This window comes from Corvus hawaiiensis, chromosome 5 (assembly GCF_020740725.1).
Source record: "Corvus hawaiiensis isolate bCorHaw1 chromosome 5, bCorHaw1.pri.cur, whole genome shotgun sequence".
NCBI lineage: Eukaryota > Metazoa > Chordata > Aves > Passeriformes > Corvidae > Corvus > Corvus hawaiiensis.
The window spans coordinates 69785318-69802293 of NC_063217.1; the positions used below are offsets into that span (position 1 = coordinate 69785318).

Sequence of the window (16976 nt, forward strand, 5' to 3'; positions counted from 1 at the left end):
CCATCGCCCTTCATGGAAAGCCCAGGCCTCAGCACCAGGGAGGCACAGCCTGTGAGTCATGGGGAGCTGCAAGGAGATTTTCATTTTGAAAATGCACTCTCTCTAAGAAGCACAGCCTGGGAACTGATAAGAGCAGGAAGGGAAAAACAACCTCTGGAGTCTGGGGAGGAAAAGGGAAAGGAGGGGCAGGATTGGTGACTTTCACCTTTTAAAAACAGTATACTGAGATTGCATTGGACCGCTTTCTTTTCCCTGCTGTTGCAAATCTACACACAAGCGATTTTTTCCCCTACCTTGAAGTTTGCCCTCCTTCATTAGCATGGAAAGGTGATCATTATTCAATCTGACAGGGACACGGACCCAAATCTGATCTAAAACATTTGATAGTGGTCCTCTTGTAAAATACATGATCTGTAAAATAACAGCTGCAGTGATTCTACAACAAATATGTTAGTGTGTTAGAGGACTGGGACACAAGTGTGTTTAAACAAATCCAGTGAAGTTATCATGGGAAACTGAAGCAAGTGAGTCACCATTTTCCTGATAATAGTTACACCAATTCATAGATAAGAGGACTGGAAAGAAGGCCCCTCTTTCATCCATAGTTTATTCACATGGTTAATGCAGAGAGGTGAATTGTTGTAGGATAAACTCTGATGTGATGTTGTAGGATAAGGTGATGTGATATGCTAGCTTTGTTGCTCAGAGTGTGTGTGCAGAAACATGCATAATGGTGTGCAATTTGGGGCAAACACATGATGTTTAAGGTTCTGAAGGAGAGAAGTGAAGACAATGATAAATTTATATAACACGTATTCTGAAGGCAGAAGGGAACCTGTGAACAAAGAGCTTTGTGCTCTCAGATCTAAGAATTATTTGAAGTAGTTCCTCTGGCTCAAATGTGCAGAGATATCAGGCAATTGAATTCAAGATCTGAAGCAAAGATGTCCTGATGGCTCTGGACTTTGAAATGTTGTACTTTACTGTGCACACAAGTGGTGTAGATGCCTTCAGCAGACAAATGTTAATGTTAAGGAAAAGTAGTTCTAGTGCCAAATGTTAACTTTAAAGAGAAGTAGCTCTGGTGCCAATAGCAATAGAGACTGACATTAACAGTGGTGATTTTCTCCTTCTTTTCATATGTGGAGCCGTATGCAGAAGCGTCAGGCTGTGTGTGAGCAGCATACAAACCCCATTATACACCACACAGAATCTGAGAAGCCTAGGAACAATTTTAATGAAATGACAACAGTGTCCAAGATCCTAAAAACACAGATTTTTGCTTCCATAATGGAAATGAGCTATGGGCTGGGAAGTGGATGGCTCCAATTCTTCCGGACTTCCAATTCCTTCCACGTTTCCATGGAAACATGACACAAACTGTGCACATACCTTATTTTTGATTAGCAAAGTAAACAGGCACAGTTACTGCTCAGCTTCAGTGGGTATGTCCTACAAAGACAATTTCAGAAATGTCTAATTTAATGGCAGCAAAAGTTAATTAGGGGATAAAAAGGCCCTGATGCTGCTTGATCTACCTATTATTCTGAGTTTCGATAATGCAAGCTGGAGTCAGAGAGGTGGTCAGCTGGAGTTAGAGAGATGGTATAATGAGCAGTGCCCCATGGTGACGGTAGAGGGGTTTGAACTGCAAATACAATTTTTTTGGTCTCCAGTCCTAGGGATAGTAGTGGTGGCCTTTCTATGGGGAAAGACACTGGTTCATTTGTAAGGAATACACAGTGAAAAGGTAGGACACGAACCTCGTGTAGATTTCATCTTTGTTAACCCCTGTCTGCTGTGTGTTTTCATGAGTCTCCACGTGGTTTTGATTTCAGACCTTCAAAATATATTTTGAATTCCTTCCCTGGCCTCCTTTGCTAGACCTTGTTATGCAAAACAGAAAATATTTCCTGAGTTTATATCTTTGTCAGTAGCTTGAAGTGAGGAAAGTCCTATTCAAAAAGCTCAGCACTTGTAGGAAAAACAGCTCATTTCTGATTGTTTTCCATGCCAGTGTATCTCTTCTCTCTGCTTGTGGCCCAGAAAGTCTTGCACTTTTGTCAATGTTAATTGTTTTCCTTCATTGCTCTATTGCTTCGTTTAAACCGTTTAACCTACGCTGAAGTTGCATCTCATTAACAGTGGCCTTGTGTAGCCCATGGCAAAAGGCTTTGTGCACACGTGGTTAGCAGTGTCACACACCCCAGGGATGAGGAAGACCGGCTACCAAGCCTTCTTCTGGTCACCTGGTGCCTGCCCTGTCCAGAAGAAAATTTTTCTGACAGATGAAAATTGTGTTGTAAACCCAATTTTATTTCTCTCAGCCTTCTCAGCCCTTGCATGGTGGAGCAGGGAATGTAGTGGGAAGCCAGCAATCTCCTAGGGCTGCTCCATATGAGCTATTCTTGGCTGTCAGAGATGTCCCTGTGGCTGCCCTTGGTCAAGCTGAGGCATAAAGTAGTTCTCGAGTCATCCAGGGTTTGAGAAACAGCAAAGTCTATGTGAAGCCCACCATTTCCCCTCCATTCCACACTGAGAGTAGCTGGGGTGGACCAGAAATAACAGTAGCAGGTTGGGTTTCGGTGTGTCTCCATTAGATCTCCAAGTGAGCCACTGCTAAGTCAGAGACCCAAAATTTATTGCTTTAGCACTCCTATGTGACGATACATTTGGGGTAATTTTGCAGCTCCGTCTCAGTGTCGAATAAAGCCTGGAGGAGACTACAGTGACCTGAAAACTGCCCATGGGTGTGCTGCAGGGAGGAGAGGGGAAGCTAAGGTTTGGAAGAGAAAAAAAAAATGATGAAAGAAAATATGAGCCAAGACATAAAGTCTCATTTCGCTCCCATGTGCTAGTGCTTGAGCAGACTATTGTTCTGGACTCAGAGATTGGTTCTTAATTATGTTGAGCAGTGAATGGTTTAAATTACAGGCGCATAGTTTGGTGAGCACAGAGCTGTTAAGAATTTTGGCTGGAGAGCAGCTGCAGGGCTGCTCTGAGGTCTCAGGAGGTGGCTGTCGCTGGAGGTGCTCTCCAGAGTTAGGAGGCCTGCACGCTGCCACCTGAAGTCCCATGCTTGAATGCTTTATCTAAATCTGCCCTTGTCTTTATTCTGCTATTTCAATCTAAAACAAAACATCTTGTATTTATTGTATCATCGCATTTATACACTACCATTTTGGAATCTCCTGTGGACATCATCAGATCCAGATGTTTGCAAATGTCATCATCCATACACTAAAATGATTACAAATGGAGATATATTTCTGTAAGCTGTTGCTGCACAGTGAAGATTGCCAATTTCCACTGGCTTGGAGGAGACTTTTCTTTTTAATGGGGTAGGGATAGCCCCAAGTTCAATATTGCAGATTTTTAAATTACACATATTGTTGCATGAAGCACAAGTGGTTGCAGTCTCTGTTCACTCATAAATTTGGACTGATTTCCTAAGAGGTTACTAATTTTAAGATGTGGAGGACGATTTCAGCATTGGGATTACAAAATCTGATTACCTGTCTTTATCTGTAAAGAGTGTGATGTGAGTTCATTATGCTCAATTATGATCAAGGTATTAAAAATACAATTCATTTCCAGGGAAGAACTGTTTTTCCTTCAACACACTCCCTTTGCCTAAATTGTCTGACAACTGCACTGGTATTTATATGTACTGTACACAGCTCTGTCTGGCTTGTGAATGAATACTACTGCCCTCTGCTGCAATGAACGCACTCTCCAGTCTAAATGTACACAAAGTATGGGGAAATAATTTGTATGGATGCCCAGACAGAAGCAGAGACACACCCAGCACCTCAGAAGGGGCAATGGTTTGTGCTGACCTCTTGGTATTGCGCTGGATGTCAGGGCAAGATGGAAGACTCTACAGCAGGGAAAAGAAAACACGTATTATAACTTGGTCTTATTGTACCCTAATTAGTAAAGTCAAGCTCCATTTTAGATTTTCCCATCTCTTTACTGATTTGGAAACAACAATAAGAAGTCAGAGATTCTAAATTCATAGCTTTGGCCACCAGAATGATATCACAGAGCTAAAATTTTAGGTACTCTCTTCTGAAAATGGCAACTCTGTATTAGGTACCGCAGCTTTCAGACACAATTAACAAAGTTAGTTATGCACTCAAGAGTGAGACTCTTGATCCAGGATTCTGGGGGAAAGGTTACCTGGTTTGACTCTTGGGAACACAAAGGAAAATCTCTGTCTTCCCTAAAGCTTTGTGCTATGTGAACATTGTGTTGTGGGAAAACCCTTATTTTTGCTAGGGAATTATAGTCCTGTAGTTTCACTGGGATGGATATGTCTTGTTCTTTCTCCATTACAAAAAAAAAAAAAGAAAAGAAAAGAAAAAGTAATTTTTATTCAGGAAATAGAATGAGAAATAGTAATGTACATTAGACTTTACTTTGGAATTTGAAGAAGTGGTGCTTCAATTTTATTGAGTGGAATGGAAGTTTGGTTTAGTAGCCTGGCTGATGTTAACAATTTCAGTACCTCAAGATATGAAATTTTTTAAATGGCTGAAAATTGAAAGTCAAAATAGATCCAAATAAAGTTAATATAGAGTTAGATTTTTTTTTTTATTAGCACATATTATGTACTATTTCCAGTGTATTTTCTTATGAATCTTGTGATGAATCTATGGCAAACTCGTGCAACTTCAATAACTAAAAAACTCAGCAATATGAGGAGCTGCCAGATTCCAAAAGCAACTGATCCTTCTAAATTGGAAGAAATTGGAAATGGGGTGTAATAGTTATCACAATTATATGTGCCATAAAGATATTGTTTTCATGAGTACTTACTGCCAGGTCGGCCAAACTACGCTCAATAAACTCTGGGCCCAGGGGACTCATGAAACTATTCTTCATGAGTGGTCTTCATGTTGTTATTGGACAAGGTACTAAAGCTCTTGGGGGGGAATGGCTGTTGATACTGAGAAAAATATTTCATTTAGCATCATATGTATGCATCATACAGCGCTGTGAGAAAAGAGCTTGTGTCAATATATTGTTGAAGTAATACTATGAATATACTGAAAATCATATTCAAGGATAATTGAAATTAGGAGGATAAGAAACATTATATAATAATAAGAAATTATCCCTTGCTCAATTGGAGCTGAAGTAAGAAAAACAGAGGTTTTTGTGCCTCTAGCATAATTGATTAAGTCATCTTTTGGGGAGTATTCGTCATGTGACAAAATGAAATTGCCCGTCATGTCTTTGCTGGAGACTTGATTTCTTTCAGTTGGTCTTGGGTAGGAAAGAAGAAAAAAAAAACCCCAAAAAAGTTCGCTGAATCTCTTTGTAAACTCTTAAGCTTAAAGACTCAAGCTAAACCCTGACTTGGGTTTTCTGTTAATCCAGCACATGATTTATTTACTATAAACAAGCCTGAAGCATGGGAAATGGTTTCCAGAGAACAGAACATGAGTTTTCTGAACAACTTGAAAAATCTTTTTGTAGTGAAACCTGTGGATTGAAATTGTTAAAGGATATTTTGTTTCCAATTTAGGTATCTGGCTTGATGGGATCAGTCGGTCTTCTCAATCCAGTCCAAAAACACGAACCACTGAGCATACATACATTAATCAAGGCTTATGTGTTTAGTAGCTCAGAAGGCTGTAAAAGGAACATTTCTTTCCTTTTTGGACACTGAAGCACAAAAAGCAGGCGAACTGTGGTTTCCTCTCACCAGCCATGAGCTTCCTGTATTCAAGTAATAGTGATGGTGAATTGGGTACTGCAAAACTTGGCAGCATTGTTCTGGCTCTACAGGTCAGGAAAGCTGCAGAATTTGGTAGGTGATTAAGGAAAGGAAAATTCAAATTCCTTTGATTCCCCTGCTTTCTTTGAAAAATGCCGTCTGAACAAAGGACTTGAAGAGCTCTCTAAAAAAGACTAGTATATCTTTCCTTTATAACTATGCATCCAAGTTTTAACTGGAGAAGGAATTAATTTAACCAGCAGGCTCAATGACTCACAAAGAAATGGACGTGGACATTTTGAAAATGATCTGCTCAGTGACAATTAGATTGAGACATCGCTTCCTGTGGCACCAAAAATTGTAGTAAAAGCCTTATTCTGCAAGATACACTAGGATTGCACTCCAGGAGATGGTACAGTAGATTGTAAACATTGCTTTTAAGAATGAAACACTTAGTCTATGCTGATCAAAGTAAGATAAACAATGTACAGTTTAATAATTTCTTTTTAATGAAAAGATCTTAATTGAACAAGACTTTTTTCTGTAAGATCTACAGAGTTCTGCTAGGCAGTCTAAATAACCATCATAAGAAGGCAGCCTTGGTGGTTTCTGAAACAGTTGATAAAGTTTTTTAGCATCTCTTCTGTTGAGAGAATAATATTGTTTCTCTGCTGTAGTATTATACCTGAAATATTGCCAGATATATTTCCGCATGAATCAACGTTTTATTGTCATTACTAGGCAATGTAGAATTTTTAGTCTTCCCCTCTTTCTTTCTCTGTCCTTCAAATGCCGCCCTCCCAGTTATTTTGGACTATTTCTTGCACATAAATGCATGATTAGAAAAAACATCCAAGGTTGTGTACTAGTGCATAATCTGTTCAGTAGAACCATAATTCTGTTCCTTCCATTTCTTGTCCTGCATTGCTTCATTTATTCATGGAATTTTGTTGCCTAGCTCTGAAGAGCGTGGTTAGGAATGCAGATATAAAGCAAGTTTGATGCTTGGACCTTTCTTCTTTTTAAGTGACCACTACCTTAGAATTTTGAAAAGATTGCAGCTTAGTCTTATCTGGCTAATGAATGTGTGAAACCGAGCTGGGAACGAAGCACTAAAATTCACCAGTGGTGTACTCACCTGTGTGGGTCAGTAAATGTGACATGAAATGGAATGTTGGGTGTCACATACAAGGCATTTGGGACCTCAGGTGGCTGTTGGGCTGCTCTAGGAAAAATGTGTAAAGTTTGCACTGGCAGATGTATGTGACTCTAAATAAGTACCCAGACCTAAGCTGGGTAGAAGAACTTGAGCTGTTCTGAGAGTGGTATGGAGCAGAGAAAGCCTGTAAGTCCCACCACTCTGGACTTGCCCAAGGCATGTTGATGCTCACTGAGGATCAGTTCTGACTTCAGCTCCTTTTGTGATGCCAGCTGTTGCACAAATGCTAAACCCCCATGTAAGCATAGGGCATAAAACTGATAGATTCATATTTGAATTAAGGCTGTAGGGGGATTTCAGCTTAATATTTAAGATGAAGTCAAGTATTTGTACAGGAAGCTGGCCATTTACCTTCCTGTTTATCCCTCGTTACTGCCTGGTTGTATGCGGCAGACATCGAGTTGGCAAACTGCAGTTTTTCAGAATTTTTAAGTGAACTTACTTTGGCACTAAAATACTATATTGCTTCGTTTTGCATGCTTGAGTTGTACAGTTCCTGGCAGTAAAAATTGCACTTTGGGTTTTTTTGTATTCATTCTACTTAAGAAACTGAAATCATAAGTGGTTATGTCTCTCCTGGAAAACTGTAAGCCAAGTGCCTGATTTCCTCTTTTTCATACATCACCAGAAGGTCTCCACTGACCTCCAGTTAATAGGATTCTGTTGATGTAAAAGTGGTGCAAGAATGGACTGAATCTCAAATTTTTGCAAGTTTCGTTGAGATTCATCAGACTTGGGTCTAATGAACTAAAGTAATTACGTGTATGTTTGGCAATATTTGTCTCCTGATTAATATTTTTATGTTCAGATGTTAGATTACTTACAGATGCTTTCTTTTTGCTTATTTAGCAAGTTTCCATTTTTAAGTGATTTTGTGTAATTTTGCAAATATTTACTAAACATTATAATATTGTCATTTTACAGGTGGGACAAAACTGAAATGGCTCACTTAAGTTAAAATCTCACTGCACTGTAAAGTGCATTCTTTCTTGTTGTTTTTAATTAGCATAATGTTCTTCAATTTAAGGCAATTATGCATTTTCTTGCAGATCAACTGCACAGAAAAACCACTGCTAAGTTCTTTGCTTCCATTACAGTTTACAGGATTATTCCTAATGCCATAGGGTAAATATTTTAACTTTGTGTTCAGAAAAATGAAATAGTAATCATCAGTACATCTTATACAAATATTTGGATTTGTCCATTGTAATACCCTACAAAGTTTTACTAATGTCAACGTATAAATGCAGGTTGTTAATTTATTAAGATCTGTGGCAGCCTGGTTATTTAGCTGGTGCTTTTGTTAAGATATATTCTGTGTATTTGAGTGATTAAACCAGCACTAAAATCACATCTCTCTCTATCAAGCCTTTCAGGTTGAGATCATTTGGGATTCATTCCCAACTCCACCATGTTTTTTTCACTTGAGCATTAAAATGTCAGATAGGAAGAAAATAATTTGCAGCTGTCTTGGAACTTGATTCACCTGCCCCTGACATCAAATTTATGCCAGCGCAACTCTGTTGAAAACCATGATATTACTCTGGTGTTATACTGGTTTAATGGAGTTGCAAATCGGGCCTTAGGGGGGTTTCTTGGTTACTTCTAATTTTCTGATTAAAGCAGAGTTATTGAAACTCATAAAATCCATGGAACATTGTTGCTCTACTGTGGGCTATCTGCATCAGAAACCTCACTTCATTCTGGGCCTTAAGCAAATTCCCAGCTGGCCTTAGCTCAGTGAAGGTACATTCAGTCAAAGTTTCAGCAGGATTTTTATTTTTCAATTTGCATATTATTTTAACCACATTCCAGAGCCTTGCAACCACAGAGGTTCAAAATATTCCATAGATTCCGGATTCTTAGGCAGATGTGAGGCACCATCTCCAAATTCATGCTTCTCTTTCCTACCTCATCATTCCTCTTCATGCAGCCAACAAAACAGCAGATTGCTACCCAAAATATTTTACAGGATCAACCCTTTGGGCAGGAGAATTTCTTATTCACTCACTGTCTATGGCCTGTAGGGCTCAGCTTTCCAGCACAGCGTCCAAACCTCCATTACAGCAAGGAGATAAAGGAATGCAGAGAAACAGAAGTGGAGAAACAACGAGGGGAATGACTACATGGAATCATTTCATGTCTCAAAGAAGGTCCAGTCAGGTTTGGTCTGACTCATTGCTATGGTTTGTAGCCCTGTCTGTGCCATTTGGCAGAGGGAAGGGGTCTGAGGGTTCAGTTCTGTGTGCAGGCAGTCTGGGAAATGCTGATGGCCTCGAGTTCTGTAGATTAGTGTAGTGACTGGACCCAAGGAAACGGCAGGAAGCTGAGTCAGGGGGGATTTAGGTTGGATATCAAGAAAAGTTTTTTCGCCCAGAGAGTGGTTGGGCACTGGAACAGGTTCCCCAGGGAAGTGGTCGTAGCACCAAGCCTGAGAGAGTTCAGGAAGTATTTGTACAACACTCTCAGGCACATGGTGTGAGTCTTGGGAATGTCCTGTTCAGGGCCAGGAGTTGGACTCGATGATTCCAGTGGGTCCCTTCCCACTCAGGATATCCCATGAGAACAGAAGTAGTCTTGCTACCTTTACTGCAGGGGCAGAGAGGTTGTTTGCTTCAGGAAAGTCAGTCTAAAAGAACTCCTGAAGTGTGCTGTGCTTTCAGGAACAATATCATGCATAACTAAATGAGTTTTTTTTTGATTATGCTTTAATCAATATCTACAATCCAAATGGCAATCAGAGAGGTCTTTTATTTCCAAAGAGATTAAAATTTAGCAGTGCAGAGACCTAGGAAATACAGAAAAAACCCCTCCAAACAAAACATTTAGGGGGGAAAGAAAAAGAAGAAAGAAAAAAGCTTATTTAATTTCAGAATAATTCTTGGTATTCTTAAAGCTCTGAATGAAGATTTATGTTGGTCTTTCTTGATCCAAACGGGTTACCTCTCTTTAATAACAAAGCTTTCTTTGAGAATGTTTAATGCTTATTGCTGCTGCCAGATACAACCTCCCACTTTTTCAAGGTTTTGAAATATACTGGGCAGTTCCTAAGCTTTCTTTGGCATGTGGAGGTAATTCATGTGTTGGACTACAAACCAACTGCTCACCCAAAAGCGCAGGAGGCCCGGATGATGTAGATTAGGAATAAACAAAAGGAACTGGAAAATTCTGTAGAGGTAACATTTTAATAACTGTGCTTCCACGTTATATGGTGGAAAATACCTTGTGAAAAGGGAATAGTCTGCAGAAGATCCTCTGCTGTTTGCTGTAAAAAGGTTCGTCCTCTTGTCCCCTTACATGTGTACTCAACAGATAACACAGGAAATGCTAATCCCAGTCATCGGCTGGTGAGAGGGGAAGAAGAGGAGGGAGGCTTAAGTAATAAATCTGGGTCACATACTCAAAGAACATTGGCACAGCAATGGAGGCAGATGCCCTGCTTGAGAGAGGGTGTTCAAGCTGTATTGCATCACACAGAAGCATCTTCAGAGAACAGCACACATGGTGGGTTTGTTCCAGCATTTAGCATTCCTGCTGGAGTGTCAGGGGCTGCAGTGCCCTGGAAACACCCTTTAAAAGCCCCAGGCATAATTGCTGCCCTCAAAACTTCGTGCCAGTGCTGATGTGAATGGAGGAGATTCCAGCAATATGCCCATTTCCATGGAGTACATCGAAGAACAATGGAGCAGAAGACAAAACTTGGATGAAGCCACCCCCCAGGAAAGCTTTGGTTTTGTTTGAAAACTGAGACAAAATGTACAAAAATGAATAAACTGAAATGGCTGTAAATAGCCTATGAAAACATGCTACAATAAAATTGTTGAGAATTCTTCTTCATTATCCCACTTCACATTTGAGGGGATGACTGGAAAAGAGGATCCTCTATTTTTTTAAGAAATCCACAGGCCTTACAGCAAATGAACATGTTTTCCAGTTCAAATATTATGAGTATTTTTTAATGTTTGCACAGACTTGGGATTTCTGAGCCCATGAAATAATCTGCAAAAAGATCCCACTTTTTTGCTTTGCTGAGACTCCCACATGGCACGGAGCGGAAAACACTTTGCTGTGGCATGTTTAATGGGTTGCAGAGTAGGCAGTGTGTGGTTCCTTAGAGCAACTGGGATGGGAGAAGATAAAATACATCCTGCTTTCCCAAAGCAGATTGTATGACTCTGTGGCTACCTGAAAGGAAAGACCACTTCCAGTTTAGCCACACAGACGTAATCCGTGTGTATTCTTAGACTTATGAGTGGCTGCATTACCGTGCAATTAGTCTGGATTACCGAAATGTGGGATAAGAAGGGGGGAAAAAAGGTTTGCTTCTCATTATTTTTTCCTCTGAGCATTCATCTGCTTTACTCAGAGTTTCCTATACCTGATTCTTCGGTGTCTGTGGCCACCAACAGAGTTTCCCCCAGCCCTAGCAGTCTGGTTTGAATGTGTGCGCTGTACATTCTCCTTGTCCGGAGGGCTCTGGTAAAGGCATTTATCTGTTGAATGACGTGCAGACTGCCAGATTCAACAGATGACAGCTTAAGCACAGCACTAGTGACCACCAATGGTGTGGTTTTTACTTTGGGATCCTGCTTTTTCTTACAAAAAAAATATGTTGCCATTATTGACTTTTTTAAAGAATTCTTTTCTCAAGCTGTTTCTTGTGTTTTGGTGTATTCTTCTGCTCTGTCCCATATTAAGGACTGATCTTGATTTCATGTGTCCTAATTTCATGCTGCCCCTCCTCTAGCCTTCAGCAGTTGCTTGTGGTTCGTGCAGGAGTTTGGGAACAGATGTGACCAAACAGGCACAGACACAAATAGATGATGCTGACTCTCTCCCTCCCTCTCTCTCACCTGTTGGCCATTTGCTATCTCTGATACATTTAAGACATAAGGCAGTTTGGAAAGCACACAGATCATGACTCCTTTTTTTTTTTCTTGCCCTTTTTTCAGGTGGAGGTCTGTACTGAGGGAAGACAGAGACAACCCAGGGACACAAAACAGGCAGATGGAAAGCACAGACCGGAGTCCTCCAGCTTTGGTTAATTTTGCTATCAGCAGCAATCTCATCATGTGGGTCCTGCTCATGGGTGCACTGATTTGGGAACTGCTTGGCAGCATTGTTCTGGGATGAATACGGTCCTGTACTGATGAAATGGAATGCAGTTCAAGGCAATCTCTTTAGAGGTGTCATGCTGTTCCCCTAGGAAGGGTTTAGAGACCCAGGAAATCAAAAAGTCAGATGGATGCCAATGGGTAGAGGGCAAATGCATTCTAACACAATTGTGCATATTGCCACAGTGGTCCTTCACGGGGATTTTTTTAGGAAACAACATATGCAAAGATAATAACCTCCCTGCTGGTACTGGCAGATATCTGCCTTTCTGACAGACTCAGATTCATTCATATGCACAACAGGAGGGAAAGGATTATTTCAGCATAGTTATTTTCTCTCCTAGTTCACATCATCCACTGACTATGTACAAATAGGAAGGATGCCAAGTTGTTTACAAGAAGATCAGCAATGATTTGAGCCAAAACTATCAGTCCAACTGCCCTCAAACCGTAGGGATTTTCTGATGTGGCTATGACTCCAAAAGCTGTGACTCAGCTCCATCTCCGTGCTGGAGTGAGTGTCAAAATGAATATTTAAGCAAAAGCCCCATTCTAAGTTGTACAGAGAGCTCCCACTGAGTGCCAGACATGAGAAATCACCCTGACTCTGTCAGCATAAAACTTTCAAGACACAGGTAATGTACATCATAAATTTGAGCTGAGAAATTCTCTTTTAAGTATTTTTCCTTTGAAAGTCTTACTGAGCTCCTATCTCCTTCCCCTTCCAGACCACCCGCAGATACCACCCACAGACCAGTCACCCCATGGTCTTTAGAGGTCATCTGTCATTCTCACTATCTTAATCCTGAGAGCATAGGTGCTCAGTCAGAAAAATGACTTTAAACAGGTGCTTAATGTCAAAAATACAATTTGTATCATTAGAATATTATTAGAATGAATATTAACACCTAAGTGTTTACTTCCTGCTGAGTGCTTGGATGTTGACTGTGTGTGTAATAACGGAGGGATGGCTCCAGAGAGGCATGGAGATTGGACATTTGAGAGGAGGAGTTTTTGCTGTAAAGAAAGCAACAGGAGGTACAACATCAGCTCTGAAACACCAGCATGTTACCAGGAATGTTTATATAAACACTCAGGCCAGTATCATCATCCAAAACGAAGCTGTGAATCAGGGTATATTTTAACAACATTTTCAGTTCTCCTTGTTGTCTTTTTTTTTTTTTTTTAATCCTCCCTTCAGATTATATATTGTATGTCGGTTGAAACTGATTGAAACTGCAAAGTAGATGAGTGGTAAGGAAGAATTTTCCAATCAATCAAAATGAAGGAAAAGATTTTGGTGATTTCTTATTATATTCATCCTCAGTCTTACAGTGATGTATTTTTTTTTTTTTTAAGTAGTCTTGAGTCTGACAGTTTCATGCTGAGAGAGCTGAGACATTCACCTATGCCTTTATTTGCTCTGGCTTTGACAATGGTCACCTCCTCTTCTCTCCCTTCTCTGATGCTCGCTCAGATGCAGCTGCCATACGTGATCCTCCCTCCTCATCACTCTGGTTAAGGTCACCTCTCCACTGAATCCTCACACTGGCTCATCATTGGCAGTGCTTGAGCAGCTTGCTGCTCGTCCTCAGCTTCAAAAGACAAATTCAAATTCACCTATTCCTGATTGTTTGGTCATCTCTCACACAACTTGCATAACACCTTTGTTATGGAGCTGCAGGTCTCTAACATTTTGAGGTGTTATTCCTGTATTGTATAGTGAGCATGGTATTTGAAGGGTTATCTTTCAACAGCCTTTCTAAAAATGTACTTTCTCCTCATTTGACTCTGTCCTTATGACTCTGTGCCTCTAGGTATCCCCCTCTAAGAAGAGAAAATTATTTTTGATTTGGAATTCATTGTTACTTTTATTTTTTGAATTTGAAATGCAATTTAGTGATGCTCATGACACACACATGTCTTAGGCTGACTCCACGATATTATTGCTGTTTATTGCTCCTGTCATTTTTGATTTCCCCTTCTGTTGCAGCTTTCACTTCTTGAAGCTTGTCTTAATTTCAGACCCGGATCCCACAAATTACACATCTGCTTACCTTTAGTCATCTGCATATTCCTGTTGATTCCACTGAGAATACACACACACTTTAAATTAACCACATGTGCAAGATTTTTGGAACTAAGTCATGGGAAATGTAGTGTACTTGTTGTTATTTTTCCCAGCTTCCACAGCTAGTGGCTTCTGCAGGTGGTCAGACCTGCAGAGATTTAAAACCCACTGTTGATAGAGAAAAGGCAGTTGGCCTGAAATCAGTAAGATTTGAGAAAAGGTCTTGACAATATTAAGAAGAGAAACTTTTTTTGCAGCAATAGTAGTGGTGTGAGCTTTCATAGCAAAGGTTGCTCCAAGACAGTAGGGCTGACAAAGACCCAACATTATATTCTCTTCTCTTGAGGCTATGCTCAGATCAGAGACAGTTTCCCTCAGATAAAGTTTTCCTCCTTTCCTTATGTAAATCAGTGTTGTTAGAAGCATGGGGCAGGAGGGATAGGGGAAGTAGTAATTTGTAATTTTTGTTGGGGAAACACCCCCAGCATAACTGATGTTGTGTTGTTTGGCAGTTGGGAATGACAGCAAAAAAAAACAAACACCAGAAGGACTACAGAAGTTTCTGGGAAAAAACAAGGAGGAAAACCAGACTGAAGGGCAATCTGTACTGGGAAGATTGACAACATTATGATAATTTGGTTTTCTTATTTTGTTTCTTTACTTCATATTTAAAGTATTGCAACAAGGGCTGAAAATAACTCATATTTCAGTTTGCATTAAGTGGTACTGTAACTGTAATTTAATTTAAAAAAAACAAGAAAGAGAAGTTATAAGTTATGGTATCTAAATCACATGCCACATGACAGCTGAAATTATTTGAATTATTTCAAACTATTACAATAGTTACAATTATTTGAAAAAAGATACATTTTTTATTTTATTCCCATAAATGATACAAGCTAGCTGTGGCAGAGTAAAATATGAGAGAAAATGAAAACTGTAGGAAGACAATATACTGAGAGCTTAAATTTGATTTAACATTTCATTCCTCTAGAAATGCAGCTTTCAAAACATCATTCAAGATGTATGGAAATTAAATATAATGTTTAATTCTGGCATACCTTAAACACAGGTCTAAAAATAGCATCATTCCCAAAAGACAGAAATTCTGAGCTACCACCGTCTCTGCAGCTCTGTTGCCAATATCTGCATTGTTTATTTATCCTGGGAAATCTCTGTGAAGGAGCAGGATCTCAGGGCAGCTCAGATGCGGCCAGATGGGAGGAGGTGGGAGGTCGAGCTTTGCCTCCAGCGCATTCTTCCTGGCTTTCCCCAGGAGGCTGCTCTTGGGATGACAAAGCCCCTGCGGCTCTGGGTCCCTGGTGGGAATAGGAGCCCAAAAGACAGAGAAAAAGTGAGATAAGAGAGAAAAGCAGAGAGAGCAAAGAGTGTAGCCTAGTGCTTCCTGGCATTGCATCCTGAAAAGAGCCCTTCAATCTCAATCTTCTGCTACACAGAAGGGCATGAGGTGATCTTAGCTTTGGAAATTGGGTAAATTAGATAAGCTAATTCATTTTTCTGCTAATTTAGAATCGGTTTTGTTTGCATTTGATTTGCCAGTTTTATTCCTATAATCTGTTGGTAACTTGATACCTTTGTGTTTTAGAAAAAAAAATATTTCCTCCTTGTCTACATTTCATCTGTTAAATAAAAAAGCAGAAATTCAGAAGCAGCATAAGATCCCACAGTGGTGAATGCAGTGAAGACCTGTAGCCAAATTTTTTCACAGCCAAATTTTTGTCCACTCCTCTGCTACCTTGCAGGCAGGGCAATAGTAATTAGTATGGTCTGTTCTTTCTTCAGAGTATATTGATGTTTCCTCTGCCACAATTCACATCTTTTCATTATTCTTTGGATACAACACTCTCTGCAAACCATCATTGTTCTCCCTGATATGTGCTAAACATTGACAAGGAAACAAAGAAAATATGCTTGTTGAAACAAGCTGACCTCTGGTGCAAGAAGAGCAAATAAGTGAGTGCCCTGGGATATGTCTTTTGTTATTGCTAATTGTTTTTTAAACGCCACAAGTCTCCTCTCAGTTTGGAAGACAAAGACCCCTCCAGTGCTACATCAGACTGGGGGCAAGACCAAAGAGCCACGTGCTTGTCCATACTGATAAATCCATAAAGAGATGAATCAGGCTGCCTATGTTGATAGCAGCTCAGGTTTTACTGGAGCTGATGGGGTTTGGAGAGTTTTCTTCAACCCTCAGCACTCATCTGTATCATGTGTCAAGGAGAGCTGACTGTCTACTCAGATATTAGGTAGTACCTGAAAGTATTCAGCTATTTTGGATGGTGTCTGGAACCTTCCTCTTCATAAAACTCATCTTCAACAAGGCCAAAGAATCTTCCTGTGCTGTTTATCCAGAAACTGTCCATGAGTCAAGAAGTTCAGAACAACCAACAGCGTGAAAATGTAGTTAAAAATGCACATGGATGCTGTACAGGAAGAGGTCTTGGGAATTGTGAGGCTTGACAGAAAAAAAGCATCTTGCCCCAAGTTAAGGGTATTTGAGAGGTTTGTTTAACCTTCATTTTAGCTATTTGCACAAAATTCCATGTTATTATTTACAATACCATTGAATCAAAATGTGAATTTGCCATAGCAGCCCAGGCTTCAAATGGGGCCTATGTTGCTTCCCCCAAATTACACCACCTCCTTAAAAAGGAGGAAAGAAGAATGCACTGTGTAACCTTGAACTCTTGCAAAATGCTGTAAGCAAAACATGGCTTTAATAAGCCACACAAACAATTCTTAGAGTACGTTTTATAAGAAAAGATTGCAATTATAAAATAAAAATTATAAAATTATAAATATGTAAATATGAAAAGAGCTATTTCA

General features: G+C 39.9%; 1 long non-coding RNA gene across 1 annotated transcript in view; it reads left to right on the forward strand.

Annotated features, from left to right (window-relative positions):
* LOC125326371 overlaps positions 1-12113 on the forward strand; it is a 36092-nt gene extending 23979 nt beyond the window's left edge. Inside the window, exon 3 of the long non-coding RNA XR_007203789.1 lies at positions 11897-12113. This is a non-coding gene — a long non-coding RNA (uncharacterized LOC125326371). The remainder of the gene's footprint in view (positions 1-11896) is intronic.
* The last annotated feature ends 4863 nt before the right edge of the window (positions 12114-16976 follow it).